Source organism: Dermochelys coriacea, chromosome 2, assembly GCF_009764565.3.
Source record: "Dermochelys coriacea isolate rDerCor1 chromosome 2, rDerCor1.pri.v4, whole genome shotgun sequence".
Lineage (NCBI taxonomy): Eukaryota > Metazoa > Chordata > Testudines > Dermochelyidae > Dermochelys > Dermochelys coriacea.
This window is the reverse complement of record NC_050069.1, coordinates 15,528,718-15,548,981: the sequence shown is the minus strand read 5'-3', so window position 1 is coordinate 15,548,981 and position 20,264 is coordinate 15,528,718.

Sequence of the window (20,264 nt, the reverse complement as noted above, 5' to 3'; positions counted from 1 at the left end):
TTGGTAACAGCTGTGATGGATTTATTAGCTCAAAAGCACACTGATAGGAAAATAATGTTTGATGTGGGGTAATACATTCCATCAGTTCCATTTCCGGTGGAATTTATTATTTAAGCTCCTATAGCTAAATATGAAAGAACAAAATTATAGGGAAATTGCTGCAGTTCAACTCAGAATATATTGAGACCACTATGGCTTTTTATCTAGGATTAAAAGGGCATGTAGGAAGATGTATTAAATGCCAGGGCAGCAGATTCTAATCCCTACAAAGAATAGGCCTTTTTTTCAGAGCATTTTCTACTTCTAAGGACTAGAGAATCCCACTTTTCTGTCAACTTAGACCTTAGAAGCAGAAAGATCTCAAGAGCAACCTCAAAGAATGTCACGGACATAGGGGCAGGAGCAGTAATATTAATAAAATAAAATCTTTGGGCAAGGTTGAACAATACCAACTCTTTTTAGATACTAAACTTACCTCTCTCTTGCTGGAAACAGATACATGAACTTCAAAGATGTAATCAAACCTGATCTTCAGGCTTTGAATTCTGGAGAGGAAGCGATTGTCCTCTCATATAAAAGAAAAGGGCTTGTAGAGATTGGGTGTATTACTAAACATATATGTATTTAGTAGTAGGTCGAATCTCTATAGGGGTGTGTGTGTGATAATTATGTTGATAGCCTAAGATGAGAAAACCTTCACCATTTTAAGTAAGGAGGACCATGGGCCTTCAAAGCCAATTGAAGACAATGGGAATCTTTCCACTGACTTAAGAACAGCCATACCATGTCCAACCAATGGTCTTTCTAGTCCAGTATGCTGTCTCTAACACTGGACAGTGGTAGATGCTTCTGGCAGTTGGAGGTTTAGAGACACCCGGAGCATGGAGTTAACCTCTGACCGTCATAAGCCATTTTGTCACCCAGTTTAGGGAGATCCCATGGTAACTCTTTTCAGTCAGCTTTGGACTTAATGATAGTAATTTTGTATTGTTTGCAAATTTTGCCACCTCACTGTTCACCCCCTTTTCCAGAGCATTTGTGAGTCTGTTGAACAGCACAAGTCCCAGTACAGATCCTTCGGGGTCCCCATTATTTAACTCTCTCCATTGGGAAAACTGATCATTTATTCCTACCCCTTGTTTCCTATCTTTTAATGCGTTACTGACCATGACAGGACCTTCCCCCTTTTCCAATTACTGCTTACTTTGCTGGAGAGCCTTGTCAAAGGCTTTCTGAAAGTTCAAGTAACCTATATCAACTGGATCACCCTTGTCCACATGTTTGTTGTCTCCCTCAGAGAATTCTACTAGATTGGTGAGATATGATTTCCCTTTATAAAAGCCATGTTGACTCTTCCCCAGCGTATTATGTTTACATATGTGTCTGATAATTCTGTTCTTTACTACAGTTTCAACCAATTGTCTGGTACTGAAGTTTGGCTTATTGGCCTGTAATTGCCAGGATCACCTCTGCAGCATTTAAAAAAATTGTGATTACATTAGCTATCCACCAGTCATCTGATACAGAGGCTGATTTAAGCGATAGGTTACATGCCACAATTAGTTGCTCTGCAATTTCATATTTGAATTCCTTCAGAACTCTTGAGTGAATACCTCTGGTCCTGGTGACTTATTATTGATCCATTTACCAATTTGTTCCAAAACCTCCTCTCCTGAAAAGTTTACAGTCTTTTAAAAAAGACAACACGGACAAGGAAAGGATTATGATCCCTATGGTACAGCTGAGGAACCAAGACACAGAGATTAAGCAATTTGCCTAAAGCCAAACAAGCTGTGGCAGAGGGGAGAACTGAACACAGATCTCACGGATTCCCATCCAATGCCTTAACCAAAACACCATCCTGCCTCTGCTTAAAAAATACATGTTTTTAATTTTTCAATGAAACGTTAATTCCATTTTAATATTCTTCTGCAGCCTGGTAAAGCCAGAATCAACACATTGGCCTTGTCTACACTTGTGGTTGGGCGTAGGGAACATGTAGCCATGTGCCGTCATGGAAGGCAGACTGTGTCCACACTGCAGTGTGTAGCTCCATGATGCAGTGAAAGGCTCTGGCAGCTGCGAGGCAGCAGAAAGCTGCCAGAGCCTTTCCCCACTGCTGGAGTGTTTCACTGAGGCAGAGAAAGGCTCCAACAGCACGGGCGGCAGTGGGACACTACACTGCTACAAATAGGAGTGTGGACATGGGCGGCACTACTTGGTCATATTGAAAGCCATGTAGGCTATATACCCTAGGATTCTGGCATGCATCTGCTTTTATTCACCTAAACAGTGCCTTGCCTTCTACAGCACTATTTTTACCCAGGGCTAGCTGGGCATGCAGTATCTGTCCTCTACACACCAGCTCAAGTGTAGACCTACTTCAGTGTTAGTGCATGAGAACCAGGAAGTGAACCTAACTGGAAAAAACCTAGCAGCAACTAAAAAGTGAAAGTTTCTCCTCTTTTTTCATTGTCCAAGCTGAGGGGAATGGAAATAGTAAACAAGCAACATAAAGGATGAAAAGTAAATTATATTTTTTAATCATCTGTACACTTCTAGTAATCTAAGATGTTGCTAATAACATGAGTAAGGACATTTTTTTGCCCAGCACTAAGCTAAAGGTTTAATCTCCTATTAATTTAAGATGATGTACAGACTACATTTCTATTTACTTGATTGAGTCTTAAAGCTGGAGGGAGTCAAGTCACCTGTAAATTAGACATTTATTTTCTAGAGGTGCCTGTTAGATAAATGTTTCTGTAAGCAAAATACCTTTATTTTTAATTAGAGGCAGTAGGTCAAATTCACTGGTGGGACTCCAGGGAAGTCAACATCAATGGTGAATTTGGCCCTGTAAGTATTAATGTGTATAAGATTCTTTGGGTTCAAGGAATTAGATTCAAGGGGGGGGGAACTATTTAATGGCCCAGAGGTCACATGGCTCTCTGGGGGGCACATATTCTCTCAGGAAATATTGTAATAGTAGCTAGCATTAACCCATCCACATTACAGGTACTGAAAATTTTTATGTCTAAGAGGTCAGTCATTGGAAGGGACCAATTCAGAATTCAGGGGATGGGGCACCCACTTTGAATGTGCACTTGGGGGCCCATTGTGTATTTCTAGGCCCCTTAACAGTTATGTAAGCCTATGTTTTAAAACAGGAACTAGTGATTTGGGGTGCTTCAGTTTAAGAAGCCTTGAAAGGGCCTGTTTTTCAGACAGCACTGAGCACTTGCCTTCTGAAAGTCATTAGTCCTCAATAGCACGCATAAAAGTAACAAGCTTGCATGTTATAGTCACCTTACTAAGCATGAGTTGGAGGCTCCATTCCCCCCCTAAAAATAAATCACTTTAGGAATAGGGCTGAAAAGTAGACAACTATTCAAAACTCCAGTGCCACTTTAGTCTCTCAACTCCACATGTTATGGATCGACACCTCTTTAAGTATTCTTTTTAAAAGCTTCATGTCAATGTTTCTCCAGACTACTTGACAAATCAAGTTTTTGCTACATTGAGCCCAGCAGTGGGGAGGTACTGCAGCTTACAAGAGCCAGAAGCGAAAGAATTTCTTGTTCATTTCAAACAGCAGCATCCAGAGTTAGATAATGGAAATCAAGTTCCTTTCTTCAAATTAGTATTGTTGTGATGCTAAATGATGTTGTCTCAAGCAGAAAGGATATAGTTTGATTTTTCACATACACTGTATCCCCAGAAGGATCTGAGATCAGGGGGACAAGGGAGTTCCACCAACATTGTGTTTATGTGTTTCTGATTAACATATTCAAGTAACAGGATTTGTAACAGGAAAATATTACAAATGAATTTATATAGTGGCTCTGAACTACTTATCTCTTAACTTTAAAGAAAGTAATTCCATAGATTAATAAAATGAGTAATTTATTTTAAAATCTAATTTACCATTTATACTCTCCCCCGCACCCTTTTTTTGCATTTCATTCATTTGCGACAGTGAAGCTAGACTTAACAGGCTCTTCTATATGAGCACAAGGCCTTGAATTTAATTAATGCCAGGAAATGTCAGCACCTACTGAAAGTGGATCTGTGGTTCTAGGATCAGACTCCTGAGTCATCTCAAGACCCATATGTAAATCTGTGGTCATCCTCGAATCAAGGGATCGCCAATGATGGTGATGATATTTGCATTATACTATTCAGCTGCTAAATACAGCCTCTGTATTCTGTATAGAGCTCCAGACAGGACATTATCTCAAATAAAGCTCAGACACAAAACTGGAATTCAATCTGTGCAGAAACCTGTTTGCTTATCTATGGTTCAGAGCCTTTTTTAGTTTATTCTTTTTCAAATAATAAATGCCTCTTGCTTGAGGTCTGTGATTCCATACATATGATTCTGTCTGGGTTTCCAGTATTGCTATAGGATGTTTAAATTCAAACAAAATATAAGGGAGGAGGGGAAGTTTGCCTCCTGAAAAAAAATCTTTTCACATTAGGTCTTATAAAGCCTAAAAATCAATGGCTATTAGCCAGGATGGGCAAGGATGGTGTCTCTAGCCTCTGTTTGCCAGAAGCTGGGAATGGGTGACAGGGGATGGATCATTTGATGATTACCTGCTCTGTTCATTCCCTCTGGGACACCTAGCATTGGCCACTATCAGAAGACAGGATACTGGGCTATATGGACCTTTGGTCTGACCCACCATGGCCGTTCTTATGTTTAAAAATAATAAACTTGCTTTACCAGTTAGTGTGTAACTAAGGAGTGAGTTACCCCTCTGGGTGCTTGCCCTTGAGTTTGTTGGATATGTCTATTCTGGAGCAGAAGGTATAAACTCCAGCTCAGGTAGACATACCTGTACTAGCTTTGATCAAGTTAGCATATTAAAAATAAAAGTGTAGCTATGGTGGGTGGGATGGGCTGGCTGCCCGCATTCAATCCCATCGAAAACCTTAGGTAGATACTCAGGTGGCTATACCCACCACAGCTACTCTCTTGTTTTTAGCCTACTAGTTTCATCAGAGCTAGCACACTATTTCTGCCAATGCTGGACATTACAATTCCAGCTCCGGTGTAGACCTTCCCTATGTGCCTGCCATTTATCTATTGGCTTGAAGTAACTGAGACCTAACAAAAAGATACACTGTTTCAACTAGTTTTCTTACTGGCTTGTATAATTAAGCCCAGAGGCAGAACTGAGCAGGGCAGGAATGTCACAAGATTTGATCTGGGACGGGTGAGAAGGTTCCATTCTTCAGGGTCAGGAAGCAGTGTTCCCTGCATACCACAGAGAGATTCAAGACTGGCAGGTTTCCTGGCAGGTTCGGTGGTAAGGAAACTATTTTTGGAAGACACCTCTATAAAATAAAAAACACTGAAGATGAATCAATTCCTCCTCTCTCCTACAGAGCATGAGTAACTTTTACTTATTTATTTATCATACAGTTATAAAGAAATTTAGTTAGACATAGCCCATAGACATAAGTAGAGTGAGAAGGAATCCCTTTCCAGCTGCACTGTGATCAGCAGGTTAGTAGATTAGCTATTCTGGATCAGACAAGTGAACCAGGTTTGGAAAAAATAAGCACAACGCTCACACACCCCTTGAACCTATGACTATTTCCAGAACTATGAAGATGCTATGTATTCAGTTAGATTCATCTCCCCTTTGCCCCAAATAAGCTTTCATTTTTATGCCCCTCTTGGTGTCCAGAGTCTCAGAAGTGCTACACTTCTGTATGAAAGATATTGGCTTTGATTCACAATAGTATTTCAGGTCTAACCTTGCAGTGTCCCTTCTGGTACAGAAGAAGTGAGACTGTTTAGGCAGAGTTCACACCACCAGATAAGAACACCTGTCCCCACACTTGCTCATCTTCACTGGGATTAGGCATCCCTACCTACTGTTTAGCAAGTGAAGCTGAGTTTAGGGCAACCCCGTCAATCAGGGCATGCTAGGCCTAGTTCTGCTGCCCTTTCCTCGTACAATAAGGACAACATTTCACTACCCTTGCACTCAAATACTAGAATGATTTGTAACTAACACCAGCTAAAACTGATCATTTTGGCAAAACTGCTCAAATGCTGCACACCTAGGCAAAGTAGGTGTGTCTATGCAAACATAGTCTGTTCCTGAAGTCTGTTCCCCCTGTGCACCACTAGATGCCAGGAGAGAGCTCATTCAGACTCTGCTTACATAAAGAAGGAAGAAAAGGGACTAGTTTTAACCCAGGTATGGTTTGATGCTGTCAAAGCCAACGTCTCATATCTCTGTGAGACAAATCAGACCCAAAAGCAACTGTGAAAAAGTAAAGGCTAGCAAAAGCAGAGTGCCTCATCAATTCAAAAAGAAATTATATAGCCAGCATAGGCTTTGAAGTGGCAATTGTACGAAATAATAGATTACAAATCTCTGATTCGCTTTAAAACACTAAACACAGCCCCTGACATAGCTGTGACAAACGCTGACATCCCTTTGCCATTCTTTTCATGGATGAAAGAAACCTGCCACATTTCAATCTGAGCGTTGCACTCCTGTATCCCAAAGGTGATGCTGCATGTTAATGCTTCTCCGTGAGCTACAGTGCTGTTTCTATTGGGCATTTTTCCCCATGGCTACCTATCTTCAGCAAACACGCTTTGAAAAGCAGCAGCCTTTAATGGCTGCTTTGGGGAGCAAGATTGAGGTAAAACCAGTGTGATAATGGTCTCCCCCAGGAGCTCCAGGTTACTCTTTTAGCCAAAGAAATAGAACTGGATTCAGAATGTTGGAACAAGGAATTATTATAGACGGATACAGACAAAAAGCATTGTACTTGTTTCCGTCATGGTATCTGACTCTGGGCCCAATCCTGGAAGGTACTCGGCACCCTCACTTCCCACAAACGCTGAGGACATTCAGGCATCTGTGCAGGATGCAATCTTGCAAGGTCAGGCCCTCTACACTCATGCACTGTGAGCTGCCGAAAAGGTTTCTGCTTGGGTTTGTAAAAAATAAACTCTTTGAAAGTGGGGAGAACACTGGAGATTCCGGAGTTCTCTTCCTGGTTCTGACACGGATTGGCTAGCAATTCTACTCTCTGCCTGCGTCTGCCAGTAAACTGGGAGTGCATACCTTATCAATTCAGTCACCTGGACATAGTTAATCTGTCCTCTTACTATGCAGTGCCCATCATAGTGGTATCCAAGCACTCATTCCCGTAGTTGGCTCCCAGCAGTATCATAAGCGTTAATGGTTGTTCAGTACTTTGATCACAACTGAAATGCTCTCTGTAGGTGCTAAATAGTATTGCATCATGTTAGGTTTGGAAAAGCCCTACCAGGTTACTGAATCCATCCTACCCCAAGTGCAGGCCATAGTACCCTTGCAGGGGGCACATCCCATACTCAACTGAAACAGCACATGGTAGATATTTGCATGATAAACCTAAGGGGGCAAAGATGTTACAAGGGTTTAACCAAATACTTCTCTGTGGGCCTTCTCTTCCCCATGGCCCCATACAATGCTACTGCCTTTATCCCAACCTGCAGCAGTGCTGTTACCAGTTATAATAACTAGAGGAGAACTGCCAAAGCTAAATAGAGAGACTATGTGTGTGACTGACTTCTGGTGGTGAGAGAGTCAAGCTTTTGAGCCATACGGGTCCTGACTCAAAGAAGAGCTCTGTGTGGCTCAAAAGCTTTTCTCCTTCACCAACAGAAGTTGTCCCAGTAAAAGATATTACCTCACCCACCTTGTCTCTTTAATATCCTGAGACAACTATACTATATTGCATAGAAGCTTGTTAGAGAAAATTGTCTGATCCAAAGCCCATTGAAGTCAATGGGAAGAATCTCCTTGATCTCAATTGGGCATCAGGTCAGGCCCTAAGAGGCCCTAAGGTTTTTCAGAAGTCTTTTCTCCTCCTCCTCTTCTTGCTCAGTTGTCGTGTATTGGTGACTAGAAAGCCTGTTATCTCCCAGCACTGCTTCCAGAGACAAAGTTGGGACACACCCTGTTGGCTTGGGTCACTCTCAGCCCAGTCAGTTTACAAAATTAAATTTGTAAATTAAATGGCTGCATGTCAGGCCTGGAGCTTTTGGAAATTAAAAGGGACCAGAAGAAGGTAAAACAGAAAACAGGAGTGACCCTTTGATGTGCTTTGAAAAGAATGATTTTTCCATTAGAATTCCCAAATGGCAGTTCCATGTACTGCTCTAAGATCTGGTAGTCTCACAGGAGGGCTATGCTGAAAGGTAATAAGCAATCTCCAAGCAAAAGAGTCAATTATCAAGTAACCTTTGACATTGTGAGTCAGCCTGAGATGCTAAATGGATTTTTTTCTTAAACAGAATGTTCAGTGAAACCTGTTGTTGATGTGCTTAATTGATATAACACACTCCAGTTAGCATTCCTGCATTGCTCTGTTTTACAGTGCTATAGATTTAAGCTGCTATTTTTTAAAGGAGTTCAGAGTTGGTCTAACTCTGCTCCTACTGAAGTCATAGGTAAAACTCCCACTGACAACCAAATTAGACCAACACTGAGAGCTTCTGAAACATCCGGTGTCTATCGATTTTTTCTGTGTTGTCTATTTAGGACCAGATTCTGATACCCTTATTCATATTGGGTAGCACCTTATTGTAAATATGGTCCCAGTGACTTCAATGGGAATGTAACCTTGGACTTCTTCAGAGGGAGTAAGAATACTGGAATCTAACTCTTAGGGTATGTCTACACTACCCGCCAGATCGGAGAGCAGTGATCAATCCAGCGGGGATCGATTTATCGCATCTAGCCTAGATGCGATAAATCAACCCCCGAGCGCTCTCCTGTCGACTCCTGTACTCCACCGCCGTGAGAGGCATAGGCGGAGTCAACGGGGGAGCAGCAGCAGTCGACTCACCATGGTGAAGACACCACGGTAAGTCGATCTAAGTACATCGACTTCAGCTACATTATTCACGTAGCTGAAGTTGCGTAACTTAGATCAATCCTCCCCCGTCCCCTCCAGAGTAGACCAGGGCTAAGATAGAAAGCTTTTTAAGACAGGGACTATGGTTTCCTGTATGTCTATACAGCACCATATTACAAAGGATCCCAATCTAAGTTTGGGGAGCTCTAGCTATACAAACATTAAATAAATATGTTTTGATCATTCCTCCAACAATGCCCCAAAGAAATGAGGCAGTGGCATTATATATGTTAATTAATCCTCCCAGATATGCATGTGGCTAAATGGAGGAACTCAGATTCAGACTCAGAGACTTTAAGGCCAAAAGGGACCATCATCTAATCTGAGCTCCTGCACATTGCAGGCCAAAGAACCTTGCCCACTCCTGTAAATAGACCCATAACCTCTGGCTGAGTTACTGAAGTCCTCAGATCAGGATTCAAAGACTGCAAGTTACAGAGAATCCATCATTTATGCTTGTTTAAACCTGCAAGTGACCCCATGCTGCTGAGAAAAGTGAAAAAACCCAGGGTCTCTGCCAGTCTGATCCAGGGGGAAATTCCTTCCCAATCCCAAATATGGCAGTCAGCTGACCCTGAGCATTTCGGCAAAACCCAACAGCCAGACACCTGGGAAAGAATTCTCAGAGCTCTCCCCATCTAGTGTCCCATCACCATCCATTGAGATATTTGCTGCTAGCAGTCACAGATCAGCTACATGCCATTGTAGGCAGTTTCATCATATCATCCCCTCCATAAATTTATCAAGCTCAGTCTTGAAGTCAATTGCCCCCACTTCTCCCCTTGGAAGGCTGTTCCAGAACTTCACTCCTCTGATGGTTCGAAACCTTTGCCTAATTTCAACCTAAGCTTGTTGATGGCCACTTTATATCCATTTGTTCTTGTGTCAACATTGGTGCTTAACTTAAATAACTCCTCCCCCACCCTGGTAATTATCCCTCTGATGTATTTATAGAGGCTCAGCAAGCCAAGCTCCTTGAGTCTCCTTTCATAAGGTAGGTTTTCCATTCCTCAGATCATCCTACTAACCCTTCTCTGCATCTGTTCCAGACTGAATTCATCTTTCTTAAACATGGGAGACCAGAACTGCACACACTATTCCAGATGAGGTCTCACCAGTGCCTTGTATAACAGTACTAACACCTCCTTATCTCTAGTGGAAACACTTCGCCTGATGCATCCTAGAACTACATTAGTCTTTTTCACTGCTGCACCACATTGGCAGCTCATACTCATCCTGTGATCAACCAATACACCCAGGTCTTTCTCCTCCTCTGTCACTTCCAACTGTTAAGTCCGCAGCTTATAGCAAAAATTCTTGTTAGTCCCTAAGTGCGTGACCTTGCACTTTGCACTGTTGCATTTCATCCCATTTCTATTATTCCAGTTTTCAAGGTCATCCATATCTTCTTGTATGATATTCTGGTCCTCCCCTATATTGGCAATACCGCCCAACTTTGTGTCAACCGCCAATTTTATTAGCACACTCCAACTTTTTGTGCCAAGATCATTAATACAAATGTTAAATAAGATAGGTCCCAAGACTGATCCCTGAGGAACTCCACTAGTAACCTCCCTCCAGCCTGACAGTTCACCTTTCAGTATGACCCATTGTAGTCTCCCCTTTAACTAGTTCCTTAGCCACCTTTCAATTCTCATATTAATCTCCATCTTCTCCAATTTAACTAATAATTTCCCATGTGCAACTGTATCAAATGCCTTACTGAAATCCAGGTAGATTAGATCTACTGCATGTCCCTTTGTCTAAAAATCAGTTATCTTCTCAAAGAAAGATCAGGCTAGCCTGGCACAATCTACCTTTTGTAAAACCATAATGTATTTTATCCCAGTTACCATTTACCTATGAGCTTAACTACTTTCTCTTTTAAACATTTGTTCCAAGGCCTTGCATACAATTGAGGTCAAACTAACAGACTTCTAGTTTCCTGAATCACATTTTTTCCCCTTTCTTAAAAGCAGGCACTATATTAGCAATTCTCCAGTCATAGGGTATGAACCTAAAGTTTATGGATTCATTAAAAACCCTTGGTATTGGGCTTCCAATTTCATGTGCCAGTTCTTTAATATTCTTGGATGGAGATTATCCTGGTCCATTTGGTTCCATTAAGCTGTTTGAGTTTGACTTCCACATTGGTAAATTTCTATATCCTCATTTCCATTAGCCACGCTGCCACTACCCCTAAGCTTCTCATTACCCTTATTACAAACTGAGATAAGGTATTTATTTAGGTATCGGGCCATGCCTATGTCATCTTTAATCTCCACCTGATCCTCAGTGTTTAGAAGTCCCGCATCTTCTTTCCTTGTTTTCTATTTATATGGCCGTAGAACCCTCTACTATTGGTTTTAATTTCCTTTGCAAAGTCGAGCTCTGCTTGGCTTTTGATAGTTCTTTTCCCCTATGTCACTTTCTGACCTCCAAACAGTAGCTTTCCTTGCTGATCCATCCCATCTTCCATGCCTGGGAGGATTTCTGCTTTCTCTTAATAACCTATTTGAGATGCTTGCTCATCCATCTTGGTCTGCAACCCTTCCGTATGATTTTCTGGGATGCAGGCTTCAGATACTTTAAGTCAAAGTTGCAGAAACTAATTCCAAGTCTCCTCTGCGTTCAGATCACTGAATTCTTCCATCCAGTCTACTTCTCTAACTAGTTGCCTTAATTTTTTTTTTATGTTTACCCTTCTGAAATCAAGGATCCTAGTTGCAGAGTTATTTTTGTTTATCCTTCCATTTAGTTTAAACTGAATTAGCTCATGATCACTCAAACCAGGATTGCCCCCTACAACCAGTTCTTCTGCGAGGTCTTCCCTAGTCACCAGTAGTGTGGTTTTATTTTAGTACCCCCATGTTTCCATTCCCCATCCTTTTTGTACAGTTGTTAACCCCCATTCATCACATTAAGTCTCAGATTGTGAGCTTTCTGGGGCAGGGCCTGTTTGCTCCACAAAGTGCTTACTGTATGGTACAGTAAATATAATAAATAGCAACAACAGACAATAATGTATTATCTAATCCCAGCTCTGATACTGATTCTGGTTAAATCACTTAACCTTTCTGTACTTTAAATTGGATCAGAACAAAAACTATTCTGGCTACCTCGCAGAGATGTTATGTGGCCTAGACAGTGTAGATAGAAAGAGGTTCCATATTGCACAGTTCCAATCAGATACAAACTTCCCCAAGGTCAAGAGCGTTCAGTTCTGCAGTTTTGATTCAGGACCATCTCTCTGATTGATTGTGATTCACTTTGACATCATTGGCATGAAGGCACTGTATATACACCAAGGTTTGGTATTATTAATCACATATGGGAGATGGGGGTGTCGGGAGAACAGGTGACTAGGTCCTTTTTCTGGTTCTGCCACTGAATCACTTAGAGCCGAGTTGCCTATTGTTCAAACAACAAATTCTAGGAAATTCAGAAATCAATAACTTCTGTAATGTCTCAGCCTCAGGATAACATAGAGATGTTCCTCTGAGACTGGAATCATACGTTCCTGCATGGTGTTCCCTCCATATCCTCTTATTCCAAGTATCATAAGGAAGATCAAACCAGACAAGGCCCAGGTGATACTAATAGATCCATCTTGGACATGTCAGTTTTCATTTTCAGATCTTCTGGCACTAAGAGTGGAACCTATAGCCAGTGGTGAGCTGGAGCCGGTTCGTGCGAACCGGTTGCTAAATTTTGAAGCAGTTTTTAGAACCAGTTGTTAACCCGCTTCCCTGCAGGGGCGCTGAGGCTTTGATGGGCTCCAGTCGGGAAGTGATATAATTCCTCCTCCGGCCGCCGGGGGCGCTGCGCTGTGGGAGCCACATGGGCTGCCGCCTGGCCCTGGGCACGAGCCCTGTTGCTGCTGCTGCTCCCCTGGCCCTGGGGCTCCCGCTGCTGCCTGCTGGGTTCTCAGCTGCTCTGCTGGGCCAGGGCTGCGTCCTGCTGCTCTCCCCGTGAGCACCCATCACCCTGCCTGCAGCCAGCCCCTGCCGCATCCCCTACTTGCAGCCATCCCCAGCACACCCCCTGCCTGCAGCCCCTGTCTCCAGCCACCCCTGCACCCCGTGCCCTGCCCACAGCCAGCCCCTGCCGCACGCACCCCCTGCCCTGCCTGCAGCCAGCCTCGCACCCCCTGCCTGCAGCCAGCCCCGCACTCCCTGCCTGCAGCCAGCCCCTACCGCACCCCCAGCCCTGTATCCAGCCAACCTCTGCCGCATACATCCCCTGCCCTGCCCGCAGCCAGCCATGGCTGCACCCTCTGCCCTGCCCTGCCCGCAGCCAGCCCCTGTCTCCAGCTAGCCTGCACCCCCCTGCCCTGCCTGCAGCCAGCCCCTACCTCCAGTCAGCCCCTACCCTGTCTCCAGCCAGCCCCACACCCCCTTGCCTCCAGCCAACTCCTCACCATCCTGTCTCCAGCCAGCTCGGCACCCCCGCCCTGCCTGCAGCCAGCCCTGCACTCCCTGCCTCCAGCTAGTCCACGCCCTTTCGGCAGCTGGCCGCACGTCCACTGGTGCCCTGCAGTTCCCAGGGCAGTAACCCTGCACACCTGCTTCAATGAGGGGGGCAGAGAGCAGCTGGGACCCACACATGTGCACACCCTAGGGTGACCAGACAGCAAGTGTGAAAAATCAGGACGGGGGTGGAGAGTAATAGGAGCCTATATAAGAAAAAGACCCCAAAATCGGGACTGTCCCTATAAAATCAGGACATCTGGTCACCCTAGCACACCCCCAGGGAGTGGCAGGGACCCACACATGTGAAACAGAGCTCATTTCTAGTTCAGGTCCATCTTTTTAAAAAAGAACTTTTGACAGGGTTAACATACATCTGTATTTTCCGGACAGGTCAGGCTTTTTGGTTCTTAAATCGCCATCCGGGAGGAATTTTTAAATTTTAAAAATTCCTCCCAGGAAAATACGGATGTATGGTAACCCTGTTTGTACAAAAAATACATACTAGGGCACATCCCTTAAATTAGAACTTTTTATAGGGAACCGGTTGTTAAGATTTTGGCAGCTCATCACTGCCTATAGCCCAATTGCCAGTTCTCCCACACTGATCACAAGATCGGGCTCAGTTTTCTATCCAAATCTGAGCTCCAAATCTGAGACACAGTCTGTGTCTTCTTAATTGGTTTGGAATTTGACTGCTCCCTGGGAGGTAAAGCAAATCTTTCTGGAGAATTGAAAACCCTCCACAAGGAAGACTTGTGCTTAATACTGAAAAGACTGCTGTTGTTTCACAATTCCTTTGATTTTGGATTATTTATTGTATCATAGAAAATGTAGATTATTGGAATAAATTGTCTAGGGAGGTTGGGGAATCTCCAACATTGGAGATTTTTCAGAACAGGTTACGCAAGCACATGTCAGGAATGGTCTAGTTATTACTTAGTCCTGCCTTGAGTGCAGGGGACAGGACTAGATGACCTCTCAAGGTCCCTTCCAGTACTAGATTTCTATGATTATCGTTGATGTGGTCAAGGATCATCTGCCAACCAGCTCAGTTTACCATGGTTCTAGCGAGTATTTTTTTTCTTTTCCCATCACCAGGTTGCAGAGAGCACTGTCCCTGCGCTGGCAGAACACAAGAGAATAGGGCGGAGGTTCTTTATGCCCTCTTCCCTTCACTGTTGCCTAAAGATCACAGAATCTGGCCCAACAAAGAACTTAGGTATGTGCTCAACGTTAAGCACATAAGTACTTCCTTTGGCTTCAATGACTTCACTGGGACTAATCACATTCTTTAAGGTGAGCACATGTCTAAGTGCTTGGTTGGCACAGGAGCCTTGTTTGTATGTGAACTTCACTTAAGGACAAAGGGATTAAGTCCAACATTTTCAAATGTAGGTCTCTGAAATTAGGCACCTCAGTACAAACGGCCTAAGTACTGGGCACCTGTAATTCCCATTGTGAGTGCTCAGCACCTGTGGAAATCACAGTCTGGTGCAGTGGTTCTCAAACTTTTGTAGTGGTGACCCCTTTCACATAGCAAGCCTCTGAGTGCAATCCCTCCTTATAAATTAAAAACATGTTTTTATATATTTTATGTATTTAACACGAGTATAAACGCTGGAGGCAAAGTGGGGTTTGGGGTGGAGGTTGACAACTTGCGACCCCCCATGTCCCGTCCCCCAGTTTGAGAACCCCTGGTCTGGTGCTTTAAACTTGGGCAACCAACATTAGACACCACTTTTGAAAGTTTGGGCCTTTACCTCTCCATGCTTTTGTTTAGCCTTCTTTGAACGGCCAAACCGGCCAGCTCCTTGGGGTGATGTCATTAATATTTTTAAAGTGATTTGCGCTCTTTGGATAGAAGAGGGTATATAAAGCATTGCAGTATTTCATTAGGACATAATATATGTGCTGCACATAAAGTCAATAAAAAGGTAACCCTTCCCTAAGGTAGGAACAATGCAATCACTATGCCATCTATTAACAGATTACAAAGGCAACCAGGAAATAAATAGAAGGTGGCCCTTTTAAAAAACAATCGTTTCTGTGTTAGTGCAGATAGGTTGTTTAATCTGGGTTACAAAAGGTTTTCAAAGATCCAGGTTTGTACAAAGGAAGAAATTAAATATACAAAGAAAAGAGAAATATAAGAAAATATTGTAGCCTGTGTGACTGGGCAAGATGGCTAAAGAAAAGTAGTGGGAGATAGTATAGGTACCAGGATAAATGAAATGACAGCTGCTCCAGGTCAATTAAGACACTGGGACCAATTAAGAACTTTCCAGAAGGCAGGGAGAAGACTAGGTTGATTGGGACACCTGAAGCCAATCAGGGGCTGGCTGAAACTAGTTAAAAGTCTCCCAGTTAGTCAGGTGGGTGTGCATGTCAGGTGCTGTGGGAGGAAGCTGCGCTGTAGGAGAGGCTGAATAGTACACACCATATCAGGCACAAGGAAGGAGGCCCTGAGGTAAGAGTGAAGTGGAGCTTGAGGAAGTGAGGGCTGCTGTGGGAGAAGTAGCCCAGGGAATTGTACATGTCATGTTTCTAAAAGGTCAGCTACAATAGCTGATACTATTAGGGGCCCTGGGCTGGAGCCCAGAGTAGAGGGTGGGCCCGGGCTCCGCCCCCCCTTTGTCCCCTGATTAATCACTGAGACTGGGAGACAACAGAGACTGTGCAAGGAAGGATAACTTCTCCTCACCTCCCTCGCTGGCTTATGTTGAAAATGGCTCAGTAGACTGTGACCCTTGTCTCTAGAGAGAGAAGGTTTACGTGCAGGGTCACAGTGAGCCCCTGAGGCTAACAAAATCCACCAGGAAACGCGGGACCCATGGAGGCAAGGACAGAGCTTTGTCACAACTGGTGTCAGAAGTAGGATTTCATTCACAGCGTGGCAGAAAAAAAGAGGTTTAAAAAAATTGCACTGGGATTTTGGATTTTTTTTTGTTTTGGTTTTTGTTTGGTTGCTTTATACCACAATGGAGGAGGCGGTAAGAGCTCTGGTACAAGCCATGGCAGCCCAGCAGGAGGCCACCCAGGTTCAGGCAATGGCACAACAGGAGTCTATGTGGCTGCAGCAAGAAACCAATCAATTATTGATGAGCCAGGCGACCCAAGATCGTGCTCTCTTGAGAGAGGTTGTGGACCAGCTGAAGATCCTCACCACCCAGGCCCATGGGTCCGACGGGACGCAAACTCTGAGGGCCACTGGTTGTCTGCCAAAGATTATGTCAGATGATGACATAAAGGCACGTCTCCTCTCATTCGAAAGGACTGCTCAGCGTGAGGCGTGGCCCCAGGAGCAGTGGGCCAGTATTCTTGCCCCTTTTTTGTGTGGAGAGGCCCAGAAGGCCTACTTTGACTTGCCTGCCATGGATGCCACTGACTATACCCGCTTGAAGGCAGAGATCCTAGCACGATCAGGGGTAATGGCAGCAGTAAGGGCCCAGAGGTTCTACGAGTGGAAATACCAGGAGAACAAATCCCCAAGGTCCCAGCAATTCGACCTCATACACCTCGCACAGAAGTGGTTACAGCCCAAGGTGTGCAGGCCAGAGGAGATATTGGAGACCCTGGTCATAGACCATTACATGTAGGGACTGCCGCTAGATCTCTGCAGATGGGTAGGCCAGAACGATCAGTCCACATACGACGAGATGATCACACTGGTAGAAAGACAGATGACAGCCAGGGAACTGACCCTACCCAAGGAAGGCCCCTTTCGAAGCAAGCACCCAACCCCAAGCCTGGAAGTTTGGGCAGCCAAACCTCCGGGGAGTACTAGGTGGAAGAAGGGGGGGCCAAAAACCAGCAGGGACCCCAGAAGGAAGGGATTGGCCTGAGTGGGGGGAACCCCAGGACTAAACCCCCTAACCCCTGGGATAGGGGAATGATTAAAAGCAATTATAGATGTTATGCATGTGGGGAGTGGGGACACATAGCAGCACCGAGGAGCCTATGCAATGTAACTTGGGGGATTGGGAGGTCCCATGCTCCCTTATCCACCTTGTGGGGGTCGCATTAGCCCCGCATAATTACACCAGGCCAGTGAGGATAAATGGAGCAGAGACAACAGTGCTTGTGGACTCTGGGAGTGCTATCACCCTCATATCTGGTAAGCTGGTAAAAAATAGTCAGCTGCTACAAGCCAAATGCATAGCAGTGACATGAGTGCATGGGGCCGTGAACCATTAACCCACCATCCCAGTGGAGATAGAGGTTCAGGGAAACCCCACTGAGGTGACTGTGGGTGTAATTCCTAAACTCCCATATCCTGTAGTCATTGGGAGGGACTATCCAGGGTTTGATAATTTACTCCCCTCGGACAGGCTGGAGGGAGGTGGGGACCTTGAGGATAGTGACTCGTCACCGGGAGAACGTCAACCCCCGATGTTCGCGAGATTTCTCAGGATCTGTTCTCAGCCCCCCGAAAGACCCAGAAGACAAAAATAGAGAGGAAGTCCGCGAAGGCCTTGAGAACCCGGATCCTGACCCAGGGCCAGAAGACCTCCCTCGTAGGCAGATGGACGTGAGCAGCCAACAGAGAAACTTCCACCACAGAAGGTGAGCCAGAAGCTGCCCCCAGCCATGACGGCGGCGAGCCGTTGGAAGAAGCAGAAGCCGGCCCCTGGGATCTTGGGCAGGTTAGTCCTGGGAGAGAGACTTCTGGGCGGGACCAGGCGGAGGACCCCAGATATGATAATGCCAGGAAAGAGGGGGCCAAGATCGATGGGATACCCGTAGATGGGAAGGTCCGGGGTCCCAGACCTTACTTTATAGTAAAGAAAGATCTCCTGTACAGCATGGTGCAAATGCAGGAGCAAGAGATGCAACAACTTCTGGTGCCACGAAAACATCAAAAAGTCATATTGAGTCTCATCCACAGTCACCTGTTTGGAAGACACCTAGGGATAAAGAAAACCCAGGCACGGATTCTGTGGAGGTTCTTCTGGCCAGGAGTACATGAAGATGTCTGGCGATACTGCACCTCTTGTCTGGAGTGTCAGTTACATAGCCCTAGCCCGCACTTGCGGGCTCCTTTGATACCTCTTCCAATAATAGACATTTCTTTCGAACGGATAGCCATGGATCTGGTAGGGCCCCTAGAGAAGACAGCTCGGGGACACCAACATGTGCTTGTTGTTCTGGACTATGCAACCCACTACCCGGAAGCTGTTCCCCTGCGCAACACAGCTTCCAAGACAATAGCTAAGAAGCTAGTACAGATCTTTGCTCGGGTTGGGCTACCCAAGGAGATATTGACTGATCAAGGGACACCTTTCATGTCCAAGTTGATGAAAGATCTCTGTTCATTGCTCCATGTACAAGCCCTACAGACCTCTCTATACCACCCGCAAATAGATGGCCTTGTGGAAAGGTTCAATAGGACCCTCAAGGCCATGATCAGGAATGTGGTGAGCCGGGATGGGAAAGATTGGGATACCCTATTGCCTTACCTCATGTTTGCCATCTGGGAGGTTCGGCAAGCCTCCACAGGTTTCTCTCCATTTGAACTACTATATGGGCGCCACCCTCGGGGCATATTGGATATAGCCAGAGAAGCCTGGGAAGAGGAGCCAAATCCCGGAAGGAACATAGTTGAGCATGTACTGCAGATGAGAGATCGGATAGCCCGAGTTACACCCATTGTACGGGAACACTTGGAGAGAGTACAGGAGACCCAACGAACCCATTATAACCACCAAGCGAAGCTTCGACGGTTCCAACCAGGGGATCGGGTGATGATACTGGTGCCCACAGCAGAAAGTAAACTGTTGGCCCAGTGGCAGGGACCCTACGAAATAATCGAAGCTGTGGGAGAGGTGAACTATAAGGTGCGGCAGCCAGACCGCTGGAAATCGGAGCAAATTTACCACATCAATCTTCTAAAATCTTGGCACGATCGAGAGGCATGCTTAGTCATGCAGGAGACCCTTCCCCAGGAGTTTAACTTACACGAGCAAGTAAGGATATCATCCAACTTGATGCCTATCCAAAAGATCGAGGCAGCTGACATGATTAATCGCAACCGAGATGTGTTCTCTACAAAACCAGGGCGGACGACTGAGACCTATCACCATATCCGCATGATCCCCAGAACCAAGGTAGCATTGAGACCCTACCAAATCCCAGCAGCCAAAAGAGAAGAAATCAAGGCCGAAGTAAAGAAAACGTTAGAATTAGGGGTTATTGAAGAATCTTACAGTCAGTGGTCCAGTCCAATTGTTCTAGTGCCTAAACCTGATGGTACCATGAGATTCTGTCATGACTTTCACTGACTGAATGAAATATCCCAGTTTGATGCATACCCCATATCACGCATCGACGAACTGGTTGACTGACTGGGTAGTGCCCGATTCTTGTCTACGCTTGATCTGACAAAAGAGTACTGGCAGATTCCTCTGATTAAAGAAGCTAAAGAAAAGACAGCATTCTCCACCCCGGATGGGCTATTCCAGTACACCGTCCTCCCTTTTGGGCTACATGGGGCCCCAGCCACATTCCAGCACCTCATGGATAAGCTGCTGTGCCCCCATACTAGTTATGCAGCTGCATACCTAGATGATGTCATCATCCATATGCCAGACTGGGGAACCCACTTGGAGAAAGTTGAGGCAGTACTGCGCACCTTAAGGCAGGCTGGCCTCACTGCTAATCCTGCTAAATGCACCATAGGGCTAGCAGAGGCTAGGTACCTGGGATATATTGTGGGAAGGGGCATAGTGAAGCCCCAAATGAATAAGCTAGAGGCAATTCAAAACTGGCCCCGGCTAACCCGAAAGAAGCAGGTCCGTGCGTTCCTAGGCGTGGTAGGCTACTACTGACGTTTTATTCCCCACTTTGCCACTAGGGCAA